Source organism: Phocoena phocoena, chromosome 7, assembly GCF_963924675.1.
Source record: "Phocoena phocoena chromosome 7, mPhoPho1.1, whole genome shotgun sequence".
Taxonomy (NCBI): Eukaryota; Metazoa; Chordata; class Mammalia; order Artiodactyla; family Phocoenidae; genus Phocoena; species Phocoena phocoena.
In genome coordinates, this window is record NC_089225.1 from 14,165,466 (window position 1) to 14,181,551 (window position 16,086).

At 35.6% G+C, this 16,086-nt stretch overlaps 1 pseudogene; it reads left to right on the plus strand.

Annotated features, from left to right (window-relative positions):
* LOC136125938 (small ribosomal subunit protein mS31 pseudogene) overlaps nt 1-16,086 on the plus strand; it is an 86,859-nt pseudogene that overhangs the window by 69,014 nt on the left and 1,759 nt on the right.

The following is a 16,086-nucleotide window of genomic DNA, read 5'->3' on the forward strand; positions in this document are numbered from 1 at the left end:
AAAAGCAGACTGGATAGTGACCCAGGATTGGGGTAACAACATAGGCAACAGAATGACTTACAATTGCCACCGAACAGAAAAAGTAACCATGGCCCACAGTTTTCTGACTACCAACACAGCAATGGAAGGTGGCCCAGGGAGGCTTATTCCTCCTCTTGATCCAAAGGAATCCTGCTGACGGCCACAATGAGGAGGGTCAATTGCAAACCGAGGGAAGCTCTCTCCTTTCCTGTAGGACCTGAGACTCTGAGTGGCCTGGCAGCACTGGTGAAAGGCATCTTGCTCTAACAAGCATCTGTCCAGGAAGTACTTTCTGTCCCTACCAGCCCTACATAGAGACTCCACATACCTGTGTAGCACAGAAGGTAAGACCTTGTCACAAGGCTTGGCACGTTGTCCCTGCAGGATGGATACTCCCTTCCCCCCATCTAGAAGCACCCACCGACCTAGCCTGGATAAGCTGTTTCTTCCTTTTCAGGTGACTGTCTGCTAAAATAAAAGGTTTAAATAGGACTCACCGTTTTCCAACATAATAGCGAAAATACCCGGGACACTTTTTAAAAAATCACTCTCCATACCCAAAAGCAGTGAAAATCTCAACTTGAATAAGAAAAGTCAATGAACTAATGTCAGCACTGAGATGAATCAGATTTTGGAATTATATGACAAGGATTGTAATTAGATTTTTTTTAAACTTGGTAGCGAGATTCAAATTCTAGGCAGCTGTTGCACATCTGGGAATGTATAACCTAGAAATTATCATTGATACATAAGAATTTTGTACAGGAATTTATTTGTTCAGTACAGTGTTACTTGAAAGTGTGAAAAACTAAAATTTCCTATCTTGAATAAAAAGGAGAAAAGATAAAATAAATTTTGAAATATAAGTGAATTATGAAATACAAGTAAAATATATAATATTTATAAGGTATGTTTTTAAAGTATATTTTATTTCATGAAAATTGTACCCAATGTAATGTCAGGATTTAAAAATAACAGCACTATATTTAGTATGGCCCTAATTAAGTTCAGTTGGATATAAATACATAAAATTTCTGAAAAGGAAGGAGCAACATTTTCATGACACATTTCTGGGCAGTAGAGTTTTGGATTATATGAGTGGTTTTCTTTATAATTTACCATATTTTTCAAATGTTATATAATAATCAAGGGTGACTTGAGATTTTATATTAAAAAATGATGGTTTAAATATGGAAACTAAACCTGCTGACATTTTGATCTTGGACTTCTAGCCTCCAAAACTTAAGAAAATTTCTGTAGTTTAAGCAAAGGATCTGGGGTATTTTGTTACGGCAGCCCTCACAAACCAATGTAGCATACAATCTTTAAGTGATGTTAATTTAAAAATTTTTTAAATTATATAAAGAACACTATTAAGTTGTGAGAATGCAAATCAAAAGCTAAAAAAAGTCAAATAATTACGATTAATATTGCTACTATATAATTTTATATTTAGTATAGTATAACTGGTATCATTTTTTAAGCCATTTGGGATTATGTATTAAGAATTTTAAAATACTAATAACCTTATATTTCTTGAAATAAAACTTTTGGAAGTATTTCAAAGCCCAGAAAAAGATTTGGCTCTTTTTGGATTTGTAAAAATTGGAAACATTCATAAACTAAGCTTGTTAAGTAAATAATGGTAAAGATGTTTAAAGAAATAGTATGCAGCAATTAAAAATATTTTGACAAGGCAAATGATATTGGAAAATGCTCACGGCAAAATTATAAATGAAAAGAGTAGAATAAAAATTACAATTGTGCATTGTCTCAATTGCTCCTATTGGTTAAGTAATTAATCAATAACCCTGTCATTGTTTTAAGTGTTTGTAATTGCATACATATCTTACTCATTTTGCTCTGCTAAGTAAATACAGCCACTGCATCAGAAAAATTAGTTTGCTTCACTCCCAGAAATAAATATGAGGGAAAAGGCAGATATTTGATAACCATATTCCATACTGTGATATTTTCTCCCAGCAATTAAACTCATAATTAGCTTCTATTTCCTCTTGCCTTTATATCTCAGTCAATTGAAATTTGGAAATTTGAGATTGCAATTTCCTTCCTTCTAACTCTTAGAGCTTATTTGCTCCTTAAACAGTCTGTGATTATCAAAAGGGAAAATAATGGACTTTTCAATTTTTGACGCTGCACAGAGATGTAGTCCAAAAAAGAACTTCACTAATTTCTCCCCAGTTGTCTGCATGTAGAGAGAAGACAGTAGCACCTGTATTAATAAACAAGATGAACATGACAGAGCCAAAATCAGCAGGGTTATATAAATCTCTTCATGGAGAGATTCTGTTTTGAGGTCTTCAGACTGGATGCATCAGCCCATATGCCACCTGATTAATAGTGACCAGACAGTCTTTCTCTGAGCCACACTCCCAGGAACTAGAGGATGAGAACAAAGTAATCCTGAAGTACATTATTCCAGCTTTGGAATGTGATCAAAAAAGAAATAATAGCATAGTCATTATACCATAATTTTTAATTTAATCCAACAAACAACAGTTTCAAAATAGCAATAACATATACTTTTAGTATTCAAAAGGATGCCTGGTCGCTTGTGACAATTTCAAATAGAAAATCAATGTTCATATTTTATTCTGGAGTTAAGTGGTTGAGAGAAGTAACATGGCTTGACATTTCTTTCTTTCCAGTGTCTCCACAATTCCATGATAATCTTGCTGAGTCAGTGTGTTTCAGGTAAAGACAATGTCATCAACCTGAGTCAAGGAGTAGACGCATTACCTAGGCTTGGTCAATCATGGTACTCATTCCCTTTCTGCACTCAGATATTGATGGACAATGGCCCAATGAACCGAGGGAGGCCAATTTGGATCATTTGTGTGTATATTTCCAGGTCCATTGGTTGAAGAGATACCTTCTTCCTCTGTTGTGACCATACACTCTGAGAATCCTGAATTTAAGGCAAGGAATTAAAGTCTAACATCACCAATTGGCCACCTCAATTCAGGTATGTCTGAAGTAATTTTAACTCTAATTTTCTATTTCAATTAAGTGAGCTAATGGTTTATTATTTTTCGTATAATTGTTATCATTTGCTTAAACTACCTTAGAATTTTGTAAATTGTAATAAAAAAGTACTAATGAACACCCTAAACCACAGTCAAAACTCTATGATTTAGCTAACAGAGAAATCTATTTATTTTATTTTATGTTTTTGGCTGCGTTGGGTCTTGGTTGCAGCATGCAGGATCTTCATTGTGGCTCTCAGGTTTCTCTCTAGTTGTGGTGTGCAGGCTCCAGGGTACGTGGGCTCTCTTGTTGAGGTCCGCAAGCTCAGTAGCCCCACGGCATGTGGGATCTTACTTCCCCAACCAGGGATCGAACCCGAGTCCCCTGCATTGGAAGGCAGATTCTTTAGCGCTGGACCATCAGGGAAGTCCTGAAATCTGTTTATTTTAGAAGCATCTGCATAAGTCTTTGTTTCCAACTTTTTACTCAAGAATTTGTTGTTTTGTATTCCTAACTTCACACACACATGTTTGTCACCTCTCTTATGCATGTGTTACTTAATTGTACAAGAACTGGTATTTGTCAATTATATAATTTCACCAGCATATAATTAAACAAATAATATAATCTAAAATAATAATAAGGTTATTTCTAGTTGTCTACTTCAGAAAGCTTTCAAATATACCTTTATAATAAACTATAGTCTATGGTTAATATTTTTATTAAAATGCAGACTTTGGAGAAAGTAGCTGAGGACATGGCAGTTGATTAAACTTCAAATTACTATAAGTAGAAAAATAATGATAAATCTCTGGTAGAACAATTCCTCAAGCTCCATCAACAAAAATAATTTCAGAGAACCAAGTAGATATGAAAACAACTTCTGGAAAAGTTAAGAAAGATGTAAAATTATTCCCAGAAGGAAAAAGTTTTCTCTATGTATTAAAAAAATAATGAAAATGTGCTTTGATATTTTCTAACACAAGATACAGGGCAAATCTAAAATGTGTTTACAACTTAAGGAGACAGTCTACCAACAACAGTACTCCTGGGGAGAGAAAAGGGTGAATAGAAACAGTCATCCTTTGGAGATTGTGGTAAAGAAAAAGGTACAAGAAAACAATTTGGGGTGTCCTGTAAAATAAAATGAAAGCAAAACGTTATGACATGCAAACTGTAATGTGTTGAATAGTGTCCCCTCTCCTCAAATTCAAATCTTCCATTTTTGCAGATGTAAGTAGTTAAAGATCTTTGCATTAAATAACCCTGGATTTGGAGTAGTCCCTAAATCCAATCACTAGTATTCCTATAAAAATAGAAGACACAGAAAGATATAGAGAAGGAAGCCACACGATGATGGAGGCAGAGATTGGAGTGATGCAGCTACAAGCCAGGAGGCCCCAAGGTTACAAAGAGCCAAGGTTACAAAATTGAGGGAGAGGCAAGGAAGAGTTCTCCCATAGAGCCTTCAAAATACCATGGCCCTGCTGACACCTTGATTTCGGACTTCTATCATTCAAAACTCTGATACCATATATTTTTGTCATTTTAACTCACCAAATTTGTGGTAATTTGTTACAGCAGCCCTAGAGAATTAGTACAGATTTTGGTCCTGGGAAGTAGAGCACTGCTGTAACAAACACCTAAAAATGTGGAAGTGGCTTTGTAACTGAGCAATAGATAGAGGCTGGAAGAATTTTTAGGTTTTTCTAAGAAAAAGCTTAGATTGCTTTGAAGAGAAGAATTTTGGAAATCTGGAAATTAAATGTGATTGCAGTGAGGATTCAGAAAGAAGTGAGGAACACTATAGAAGAAAGCTTCTATCATCTTAGATAATATATATATATATATATACATGAACAGAATGTTGGTAGAAATAGGAACATCAAAGATGACTCTGGTGAGGCCTTAGAAGAAAATGAGGAACATGTTATTGGACACTGGAGAAAAGGCAATTCTTGTTATAGAAATGGCAGAAAATTTGACTGGAAGTTTGGTGGAAAGTAGAACTTGTATGTGATAAACTTGGATATTATGTGAGGACATTTCTAAGCAAAATGTTGAAAGTCAGCTTGGCTTCCCTTGTTGCTTATGGTAAAATGCAAAAGGAAAGAGATAAATTGAGGAAGGAACTCTTTAGTAAAAAAGAACCGGGCTTCCATGGTGGCGCAGTGGTTGAGAGCCTGCCTGCCGATGCAGGGGACACGGGTTTGTGCCCCGGTCTGGGAAGATCCCACATGCCGCGGAGCGGCTGGGCCCATGAGCCGTGGCCGCTGGGCCTGCGTGTTCGGAGCCTGTGCTCCGCAATGGGAGAAGCCACAACAGTGAGGCCCGTGTACCGCAAAAAAAAAAAAAAAAGAACCAGCCCCTGATCATTGGTATATTCTCGTTCTATCCAGATAGTGAAGGATGCTAAAATTAGGAAATTTACTATTGAGAAAACATGTCCTAGAGGGAAAGACAAGGACAACCGTCTGCTAAGAAGATTAGGCTGTGATTCATGACTCCCATCAGCCATCTCAACAGAAGCCCAGAGTAGAGAAGGGATTATCCAGCAAAGAACTATGGAGCTATTGTTTGTTTAATGATGTGGATGCCCTTCTCATGCATAGAAGACAGGCATGGATGTTGAGAATATTACACCAGCGGAAACACTTCCAGCTAGGAATGAAAGAGACAAAAAGACTAAAATGTAGGAAGGCTGTCAGACCTTTGGGATTCTACAGGCAAGATATAGGCTAATGGAGCTACTAGGCCATGAATATGTGCTAACTTTAAGAAAAAGGAAGAATGACTCTGAGAAAATAGTGGCAGAAACAGAGGGCAGAGGGGGCAGGTCTATTGTCGCTATGGACCCAGAGAACAAATCACAAGCCACAGAAAATTATTCTCAGAGATTTTCCTACTGGGACTTTTCCTGCCAAGTTTTGGGCTTACTAGGGACCTCTGGCCTCTTTATTCGTTCTAATTCCTCCTCCTGATAGGAATGTCTATCCTATGCCTGTCTCGCCATTGTATTTTGGAAGCTGATAGCATGTTTTCTAGTTTCACAGGTCCATAGATGGAGAGAAATCTTGACCCAGGATGGCACATTTCCAGAGTCTCACCCATACCTGATATAGATGACTTAGATGGTAAGATTAGGAACCTTATGAGTTAATGATATTTAGATGAGATTTTTGATTTAGAATTGATGCTGGATTGGGTTAAATGTTCGGGGATGTTAAGGTGAATGTATTTTGCACATGGGAAGTATGTGAATTTTAGTTGGCCAGAGGGCAGAATGTAGTGAGTTGATATTATCCCCCCAAAATCCAAAGTGCCTGGATTCTCAGATCATGAGCTTATTTGATTCAGACTTCTAGCCTCGGGCTTCCCTGGTGGCGCAGTGGTTGAGAGTCTGCCTGCCGATGCAGGGGACGCGGGTTCGTGCCCCGGTCCAGGAAGATCCCACATGCCGCAGAGCGGCTAGGTCCATGAGCCATGGCCGCTGAGCCTGTGCTCCGCAACGGGAGAGGCCACAACAGTGAGAGGCCAGCATACCGCAAAAAAAAAAAAAAAAAAACAGACTTCTAGCCTCCAAACTGTGAGACATTAAATTTCTGTCATTTAAACCACCCAGTTTGTCATCCTTTGTTACAGCAGCCCTAGCAAATAAATATTGGAAGTTTATTGGTTCAAACAGCAAGAAGTCTGGGTTTCAGCTACGGTTTTATCAGTTCTCTGTCTTAATTCTCTCTGGTGTTCTCTCCTTTATGGGTCAACTTTTTGTTCTGGCCACTTATCTCATGGTAGCGAAATGGTTTCAGGAGTTCTAGGCATCCCATCAGACTCCATCCTGCACACAGAAAGGGAGAGCATCTTTGTTCCAGCATTCTAAGCAAAAGACGTGACTTTTATTTGGACTGGCTTAGGTCACTCCTACCTAACTGTGGTGGCTTAATAATTAGAAGTATTGAGTGGACTAACTAAATCAGGATGCACTTGTAGATTGAAAGTTAAGATCAAATTGCCTTAAAGCAAATGAGTTGTGTGGGGAACGGGCATATCCTTGAAAAAACTAAGATACCATGGAAAAGCGAGAATGAGACAATGGAAGCCAAGTGAACAGAGAGAAAATATTTACATCTTTTGACTAGAGATACATATTTTAACACTGCCTTTGCAAGTTATACCAGCTTTTATATTTTTTTCTTTCTTTTTTTATTGGGGTATAGTTGTTTTACAATGTTGTGTTAGTTTCTATTGTACAGTGAAGTGAAGTTCCCTGTGCTATACAGCAGGTTCTCATTAGTTACCTATTTTATACATAGTAGTGTATATATATCCGCTTTTAACTTGTCACCTTTATCCTTTGTAATTTCTGATTTACGTTTTCTTCAAAAAGAAAACACACGTTTCTTGAAGCTGTTAATTTTGTGTATGCTATTTATAATTTATTTTTGATACTATTGAGAATTAAATGGATTGTTATGATTTGTGACATAATATTTACTAATGGCTTATGATCAATAAAGAGAAAAAACCTGATATGTAAAAATATATATGTACACAAGAAGAATGAAAGTTAGTCTTGGTGAATTTTTTACTTTTTAAAAATATATATTTCTTTCTTAATATGAGTATAATTCAGTTTTTATAATGACAAAAAATGGAATTTAGTTGAAACAGCATTTCAAGCTCATGTATATATTACTCATCACATTTCTATTTCTTTAAACACAATAGCATTTATATTTTTTATATGGTTACCTATATTTACAAGATGACACCCTATATTTTCCAAGAGATACCCTATTTTCTTATGTGGCTGCCAAAACTCATCTGTATTACCCTTAAAGGAGGAAAAAATAATAGTGAGTATTTAAAGACCTTGGTTACTAAATTTGCTTATACAAATGAAAACATTTCAAAGGTCAATCTAATAGAATGCTATTCTGCATTTTTTTTTATTCCATTGACTTAAGTTAATTTTGATGACTAACAATAGCTTCTGATTAGGAAGGATGTCACCTACTCTAAAGCACTCCCACTTTAACAAAATGTAATACTGCAAAAAGAAACATTTGGTAAGCAGGTTAGAAAAAAAATTGTCAGGACATGATCTATAGTGAAATGTAATGAGAAGATATTGTATTATTATGATGTGATCAAAAATTGAAATGAAAACCACAACAGTATTTATCTAGAATCATTACATTTTAAAGAGCGTCTGGTGCAGCTTGCAGATTGATAAGGTATGCAATTAACCAATATCCAATTTACTAGAGTAACAAGTCAGGCAATCAGATGAGACTGGGTCAAAAATATACAATAGTTTCCTATTTATGGGTTTCAAATACATTTCAGAACTTAAACCAGAGATTAATTACTTGAAATTAAAAAACAACAACAACAAACAGTTTACATTCCTTTATGTATTATTTCTGTGTATGGTTTCTTTTTAATTTAGTCTGTATTTCTTTGACTTAATTCCCAGTTTCAAGCAGCAAAAAATGTTCTGTGGGATTTTGAATTTATTTCTTCCAGATATTCTGATTTAATTAACAGAAAGAAATATGTCAGAAGACCCAAACCTGAAGTATGCCTGTTTAAGAACTACTACAACATTTGCATGTCATATTTAGTTGTGCACTGCTTCAGAATAGACAGCTGTTGAAACAAAACAAAACAGTGACTGCCATAACTCAGCAATGATCAACATGTATGAAATAAGTTAATATTTTTGCAATAATTTTTAGCTTTTCTTGTGCACATTGGGTGTTTCAAGTATCACTTCTTTAATAGTGCTGTATCTTATGTTAAAAAATATTGAGTTCCTATCGGGTGCCATTTATTATGCTGAAAGCTGAGAATGCAAAAATGAGTAAATCTTCATTACTGTTCTCGAGACAAATCCAGAGAAGTGGGAAAGACAAGTGGGAAAGATAAAATTTCAGAAGGATATCTTTATATCTTAATGATAAAAGGAGCCTGGGGCAGCAAACAGCAGGTAGGTATCTATTCTTGAAGGACATGAGCTGTGAGATGTGTTGGGGGAGGGGTGTGGGGGAGGGAAGGAAGTCGGAGTTAACAAGATCAAGAAAGGGGAAGGGGACAGGGGAGTTGATGGGGTCCCACAGGGAGGAAACAGAATGAAGGAAGTCATATATGGAATTAACAATATACTATTAATTTTCAAAAGGTCATTTTATTGGGCACTTTCCTTGAGGCAAATATTAAGTTCTTTAGATATATCATTTTAAAACGATCCTGAGAAGCAGATACAATTTCCCTCTGCATTATGTGTGTGAAATAAAAACAGCTCAGTATTTGGTAAAAGGTTAAGTGTGAGGCATACAGTGCTATGAATGTGAAGCTAGAGATAGACAGGGAACAGGATCTCATCTTTTGAGTTAAGAAATTTAACTTTTTCTCCATGGATGATAAAATATTTTTGCAGAGTTTTCAGCAGAGAATTGGGATATTTACTGAACATTTGAGGTAGGTTACTCTGGCCACTTTGTGGAGGGCAGGTTCAGGGGACACACGTGAAGGTAGAGACACATGCTTGGAAATTAAGCTATAAAACAAGGGATTCTCAGAATAAGCACCTGGAACAGAGTGGGAACAGGGCATGGAGGAGTGATCTTTACTTCTATTGAGTGATCTTTACTTCAAGTCTCAGTAAATCACTTCCTTGCTCGTCCTAACCCAATTTCTTCATTGACATACAAGCATACCTAGGAGATATAGTGGGTTTGGTTCCAGACCATTGCACTAAAGTGAATATTGCAATAAAGCAAATCACAGTTTTTTTTGGTTTGCCAGAGCATATAAAAGTTATGTTTACATTATACTATAATCTATTGCATGCAATAGCATTATGTCTAAAAAACAATGTACATACTTCAATGTCTGTTTTTGTGCCAGTACCATACCGTTTTGATTACTGTAGCTTTGTAATATAGTCTGAAGTCAGGGACCCTTATTCCTCTAGCTCCATTCTGCTTTCTTAAGATTATTTTCGTTATTAAGTGTCTTTTGTGTTTCCATACAAAATTTTTTAAATTTTTTGTTCTAGTTCTGTGAAAAATACCATTGGTAATTTGATAGGGATTGCATTGAATCTGCAGATTGCCTTGAGTAGTATGGTCATTTTGACAATACTGATTTTTCCAATTGAAGAACACAGTATATCTTTCCATCTATTTGTGTTATCTTCAGTTTCTTTCATGTGATGGTAAATGGGATTGTTTCCTTAATTTCTCTTTCTGATATTTTGTTGTTAGTGGCTTGATAATTTCTAGAGTTTTTGTATGGTTTTGACTAAAATAGGAGGGCTTCAGTTTTCAGTGGATAACTGAGCACATACACTGAAAAACAGAAGTCAGGAGACAACATAAAGATGTAAAGATTGTTTAAAATCCAAACAGCAGTATTACTTGCCAGTGCTCTATAAATGAAACAACAAAGCTTGGATGACAGCTCATCTGTTTACAACATGGTTTACTGAATATTTTAAGCCCATTGTTGAGACCTACTATTCAGAAAAAAAAAAAAGATTTCTTTCAAAATATTGCTGCTTATTGACAATGTAACATACCTGGTCATCCAAGAACCCTGTTGGAGATGTACAATGAGATTAATGTTGTTTCCATGTCTGCTAAGACAACATCCATTCAGTAGCCCATAGATCAAGGAGTAATTTTGACTTTCAGATCTTATTATTTAAGAAGTACATTTCCTAAGGCGACAGCTTCCAAAGATAGTGATTCCTGTGATGGATCTGGGCAAAGCCAATTGAAAACCTTCTGGTAAGGATTCACCCTTCTAGATGCCACTAAAAATATTTGTGATTCATGGAAAGAGGTCAAAATATCAATATTAACAGGAGTTTGGAAGAAGTTGATTCAAACTCTGGTGAATGACTTTGAAGGCTTCAAAACTTCAGTGGAGTAACAAGTGGTCAAGATAACAAGAAACTAGAATAAGAAGTGGAGGGGGAAGGGTAAGCTGGGATGAAGTGAGAGAGTGACATGGACTTATATACGCTACCAAATGTAAAATAGATAGCTAGTGGGAAGCAGCCACATAGCACAGGGAGGTCAGCTCGGTGCTTTGTGACCACCTAGAGGGGAGGGAGACACAAAGGGAGGAGATATGGGGATATATGTATATGTATAGCTGATTCACTTTGTTATAAAGCAGAAACTAACACACCATTGTAAAGCAATTATACTACAGTAAAGATGTTAAAAAAAAAAAAAGTGGAGCCTGAAGATGTGACTGAATTGCTGCAACCCCATAATAAAACTTTAATGGATGTGGATTTGCTTCTTATGGATGAGCAAAAAAAGTGATTTCTTGAGATAGAATCTACTCCTGGTGAAAATACTATGAAAATTGTATCATGACAATTGTAACATGTAACAAAATACTATGAAAATGACAGCAAAAGATTTAGAATATTATATAGCTGCCAGGCTTGAGAGGATGGACTTCAATTTTGAAAGAAGTTCTACTGTGAGAAACATGCCATCAAACAGCATGGCCTGCTACAGAGAAATCGTTTGCGAAAGGAAGAGGCAATTAATGGGGCAAACTTCATTCTTGTCTTAAGAAATTCCCACAGCTTCCCCAGCCTTCAGCAACCACCATTCTTTTCAGCCAGCAGTCATCTACATGAAGGCAAGACCCTCCACCAGCAAAAAGATTATGACCTGCTGAAGACTCAGATGATGGTTTTCATTTTTTAGCAATAAAGAATTTTTAATTAAAATATGAACCTTATTTTTTTAGACATAATGCTACTACTGTACACTTAATAGACTACAGAATAATGTAAACACAAGACACAGGTTTTATACCCACTGGGAAGACAAAAAATTTGTATGACTTGTTTTATCGTGATATTTGCTTTATTGTGGTGGCTTGGAACCAAACTCACAATGCCTCTGAGGTATGCCTGTAAGACTTTTTTAACCTAGCTTTTGAGACAAATTATGAACACTCTTATTTTTAGTAAGTATTATATAATCTAATGTTTTGTCTGTTCTTAGATATTATTAAAATTATATGGATGTCTATACACCCATGTTCATAGCAGCGTTATTCACAATAGCTAAAATGTGGAAACAACCCAAGTATCCATTGACAGATGAATGGATAAGGCAAGCGTGGTATATACATATAATGGAATATTATCCAGACTTAAAAAGTAAGAAAATTCTGACATATGCTATGACATGGATGAACCTTGAGGTCATTATGCTAAATGATATGTCAGTCATATAAAAGACACATACAGTATGACTCTACTTATATAAGGTATTTAGAGTAGTCAAAATCATAGAGACAAAATGTAATGATGGTTGCCAGAGGCTGGGGTAAAATGAGCAAATGGGGAGTTCTTGTTTACCTTGTATAGAATTTTAGTTATAGAAGATGAAAAGTTGTGGAGATGGATGGTGGTGATGGTAGGACATCATCATGAATGTATTTTAATGCTACTGAACTGTACACTTAAAAATGGTTACAGTGGTAAATGTTATGTTATGTGTATTTTACTAGGATAAAAATGTTGGGAAAAAACAGAAACAAACAAGCAAACATAAGGATATTTTATCTGTATGTAATTCCATTTAGTAGGTCCTTCAAAAGATGTTCTTTCATGCTAGATGAAGGATCACATCTACATGTTAAATTCTCCTCTATGGAACAATTTAGCCAATACACCAAACTGAAACACACTGCAGGACCCTCATCTACCTGTCTATTTTACACGGCATTGGGACTACTTTATTTTTCTTAATCATGGTACAGCCACTAACCTCTCTAGAATTATTTGCATAAGTAACACTCCTTCCCCCCACCACAGAATTTATTATTCTCTATTACTCTGAGAGAAATAAGGACATGTACATCTTTGCAGTTTATAAAAAACATATACTTAATAGAAAAAACAGTTAATGTGTATACAATAATACTCTCCTACTTTTGTATTGCAATGAATACACTTTATGTTAATTTCTCACTTTCTTTTTTAAATTAATTAATTAACTTATTTATTTATGGCTGTGTTGGGTCTTCATTGCTTGAGTGGGCTTTTATTTTTTTAGTTGCGGCGAGCAGGAGCTACTCTTTGGTGCAGTGCACGGGCTTCTCATTGCGATGGCTTCTCTTGTTGCAGAGCATGGGTTCTTAGGAGTGTGGACTCTGTAGTTGTGGCTTACAGGCTCTAGAGTGCAGGCTCAGTAGTTGTGGTTCATGGGCTTAGTTTCTCCACGGCATGTGGGATCTTCTCTGAGCAGGGCTCAAACCCATGTCCCCTGCATTGGTATAGATGGATTCTCAACCACTGTGCCACCAGGGAAGTCCTCTCAGTTTCATATGTTACTATGAAATCATGGCCTTTGAAGAACTGAATTTGTTTCCATTAATTCTGAGAGTTTTTTCCTGTCATCATTAATTTAAAATTGTCACAGTCAGCCATTATAGGCCCCTTTAATATGGTTCCTTTTGTCTTTTTAATATTAGCCATCTCCCACCAGGCAGCCTTGAAAGAATCCTTCCTTCTGGCAATAATAGTATATTCAAAGTTCAAATTAAATTTTTCCTGCCCCAAAACATGGAATCAATCATATTCCAAAGGGCGTAGCTATTTTTTATGAGAGAACACATCAAAAAACAAAATAATCGGGAAACGTGTATGGGTGTTAAGGAAGTTTGCTGAATTTTTATTGGACTTCTTTCACTGAGAACATGAGAAAAGATATTCTTTTTATTTATTTTCATTGTTATTTCCAATTTAACATATTGCATATCTAAGTTGTTGTCAGATGGAATTTTATTAATCACTAATATTTTCCATGACACTGATTTTGAGACTGAGATTCCTCTTTATCTGGCTTTGTCTTGCTTACTGGGTAAAATATACTCCAAAGCCAAGAATCATTAATCATAACCAAAAGAAAGCTAAACAATTGCTTACAGAACCTTGCCTCTGTGAAGGAGACAGGGGCAACGTTAGGGTAATATAACTGAATTAGAGTGACATGAACCCAATAGTAGTGACAGCATTGAATAAGGGATGGGGCTCCAGCTCCAAAGATAGAGAGAGAGAGAGAGAGAGAGAGAGAGAGGGAGATAGATAGATAGATAGATAGATAGATGAGAGATCACACATTATTTGCTCACTTCTTAGCATAATTAGATGTGATTAACATTCAAATTAGTAGACTAAGTAAAACAAATTGCTCTCCTCCATGTAGGTGGGCCTCATCCAAACCATTGAAAGCCTGACTAGGATAAAAATGCTGAGTAAGAAAGAATTTGCTTTCTCTGGCTGACTGATTCCAAGATAACGTATTGGTCTTCTGTCTTCAAACTCAGACTAGAACCTATACCATCGGCTCTTCTGGGTCTCCAGCTTGCCAACTGCAGATCTTGGGACATCTCAGCCTCCATAATCACATGATCCAATTCCTTATAATATGTATACAAATAAATGATAAATATATAATAAATAAATAAATTGATATATATCCTACAATAAGAACATATATAGTAAGATAATATAATACTTATACAATAATAATATAAATAATAATATATATCCCATTGGTACTGGTTCTCTGAAAAACACTGACTAATATAATTACAATATTTATTATGTAAAATTGAAAAATTAGGAAAAAATGACTATTTACTTAATAATATGAAATAAATACCAGAAGGAAAATCTTAGTTCAAAGACAGAGAAGGAAAAATAGGAATAGGAAATGAAAGAGTCAGGGGACTACATTTTTCAATACAAATCTTGATAAATTATTTGGTATTTTCTACTGTTTACAAATCTTTCTATAAAAATGAAACAAATAAAACTACTACTGACCCAAGATAAAAGATATTATAAAAATTGAGCTAAACCATACTTTAAGACTGTATGACCTTAGGAAAAGGGAGGGGAATATGGAATATTATTTTAGAACTCACAATAAAAGATGTTTTCTTTGAAATAAGAGAATAAAACCACATTTAAAACAATAAGCTAAAATGAAAATCACTGACAACAACAATAAAACAAACAAACAAAACACATTTTTGCTTGGTCTTCATGTTCAACAGTCTGAATTAATTGGCAATTAACATGCCTTTAAAGTTCATTGACTTTAATTTGAAGCCAGTTTTTGGAACCACTGCAGTAGATAAATTTAGCACAAGCAGAAATTTCATTACACATGAAAGATGCTCAACATCACTAAGTATCAGAGAAATGCAAATCAAAACTACAATGAGGTATCACCTCATACCAGTCAGAATGGCCATCATCAAAAAATCTCTGAACAATAAATGCTGCAGAGGGTGTGGAGAAAAGGGGACCCTCCTACACTGCTGGTGGGAATGTAAATTGATACTATGGAGAACAGTATGGAGGTTCCTTAAAAAACTAAAAATAAAACTACCATATGACCCAGCAATTCCACTAATGGGCATATACCCAGAGAAAACCATAATTTGAAAAGATACGTGCACCCCAGTGTTCACTGCAGTGCTATTTACAATAGCTAGGTCATGGAAGCAACCTAAATATCCATCAACAGAGGAATGGATAAAGAAGATGTGGTACCTATACACAATGGGATATTACTCAGCCATAAAAAGGAATGAAATTGGGTCATTTGATGGACCTAGAGACTGTCATACAGAGTGAGGTAAGTCAGAAAGAGAAAAACAAATATCATATATTAAGGTATATGTGTGAAATCTGAAAAAATTTGTATAGATGATCTTATTTGCAAAGCAGAAATAGAGACACAGACGTAGAGAACAAATATATGTATACAAAGGGGGAAAGTGGTGGGATGGGATGGATTGGGAGATATTGGCATTGACATATATACACTATTGATACTACGTAAAAAATACATAACTAATGAGAACCTACTGTGTAGCACAGGGAACTCTACTCAATGCTCTGTGGTGACCTAAGTGAGAAAGAAATGCAAAAAAGAGTGGATATATGTATACGTATAGTCGATTCACTTTGCTGTACACTATGAACTAACACAATATTGTAAAGCAACTATACTCCAA